This window comes from Neomonachus schauinslandi, chromosome 9, assembly GCF_002201575.2.
Source record: "Neomonachus schauinslandi chromosome 9, ASM220157v2, whole genome shotgun sequence".
In the NCBI taxonomy this organism is placed as follows: domain Eukaryota; kingdom Metazoa; phylum Chordata; class Mammalia; order Carnivora; family Phocidae; genus Neomonachus; species Neomonachus schauinslandi.
In genome coordinates, this window is record NC_058411.1 from 143,241,106 (window position 1) to 143,242,973 (window position 1,868).

Here is a 1,868-nt window from a genome sequence, read left to right on the forward strand (position 1 = left end):
ACGTCCCGAGGGCAGGACGGAGCTCATCATGCCTTTGTACCGCGAGCTGTCCAGCCTGGTTTGTGAGGAGGTGCACACAGGATAAAGGTCAGGACCCGGGACTGCAGCAGAAGCAGGTGGGCCTGAAAACACACACTCTCTCCGAGAGGCCTCGAATCGGTGTGGGCCTTGGTGGCTGGCCACAGGCGCGAGGCTCGCAGGTCATGGAGTTGGCCGGGGAGGGCTGTGTGTCCCCTCGCCCGATCCTCTTCGTCTCTTGGGTGTACTGTGCTGGGGGCTGGATCACGAAGGCAAGTAAGACCCGACGCTGCATCTCACAGTGGGTGGGGCTCGCAGACCCACGAGCAGACCACAGGCCCTCCGTGTGATGGGTGCCATGCCTGGCGGGGCAACGGGTGTTCTGGGAGCCCTGAGAAGGGAAAGGGAGGCTGCCCGTGAGCGCTGACACGTTCAGCGTCTGCAAGGACAAATCTCGGGTGTACCAGGTCTACGCCCACCTTTTGCCTTCACAGCACATGGCTGGCCCTCATCACTCCGGTGGCTCCACTCAAAGGGCCCATCTTCAGGTGCCTTCCCTGACCACCCCTCCAGTCTCCCAGCTTTATTCCCCTGCAGCCCCTCTCAGCCGTGGGTCTTGTTTCGATGTCTGTCGCTGTGCCCGTGGTCTGGGGTCCTCTTCCGGAGCGAGGGCCCCTGACAACGGACACTGTGTCCATGTCGTTCGCTACATCTGCAGGGTGAGGAGGCGATGGGCCAGGCCAAGGAGGTTGGAGTGCTGGAGTGGGGTGGGGGGCATCTCTAGAATGCTCAGGGCAGGTCAAGATGAGGACTGAGCAGGGTCCAGGGGCTCAGGCACCAAAACGGAGGCTGGAGGAGGGGTGAGCCTGGGGAACCAACAGGAGGGGAGAGGTCCAGACACGCCCTGGAGAAGGGGGACTGAGAAGGGGAGCAGAGGGGCAGGGTGGAAGCCTTTGTCTCAAACCGCTGAGTGCCCGTCACAGATGCTTGGTGCCCCGGGTGAGGGGTGTGTGGCTGGATGTGCGTGCATTGTCCCTGCATTGGGGGTGGGGGGGATGGAAGGTGGCTGGGTGGGAGCTAGGGGTCGAGCAGTGAATGTAGCTAGGAGGGGCTGGTAGGTGGGCAGAGGAAGAAGGTGACTAGGGACCAGAGGAAGAACACACACAACAGGATGAGGAGGGTGGTCGGGGGAGGGTGGGAACGTCGACGGTCAGGTCTGAAGGGCACCTGGTCCCCAGGTTTCAGTCGTGGGGCAGTTGGGGGTGACACAGCCTAGGCTGTGGCCATGGGGGCTGGTGGCAGAGGTGGGATGAAAGGTCTCTGGAAATGAGGACGTCAAGGAACTCAGTGGCCAGGGCTTCCTGAGTCCCAGGAGGACAGCAGGAGCCGGAAGCGAGCTTCCAGGAATGAGGGACAGTGCCGGAGAGGTCTCAGCGAGGAGGTGTGTGGGCCTCAGAGGGCAGGGGCGGGAAGCTGACCACTGCCGAGCCCGGGACCTCCAGGAGGTCCCTGCGCAGGGCCAGGGTGAGCGAAGGCAGGAGTGTCCTGGGAGCGGGCCCCTGCGAGCACAGGAGGAAGTGCGGCGGCCACCGAGGACAGATGGCCGGCCCGCGCCCGCGGGACCCCGCTTCGGCCGGCGCCAACCCAACGGCTGCGCAGGACGCAGACTGGACACTAGGGCTGCGGGACCCGCCTCGCGTGGGAGCCGCCGCCCACGGCCAGGCCTCTCTCCTGAGCCGGCTTCGGAGCAGAGTTCACCTGGGGGTCCCCGGGAGGCCTCCGGACCCCTTTTCCTAGGGGGCCCGGCCGGTTCGGGGAAGGCCGACATTCCGGAAATTCTGGCTTCTAGG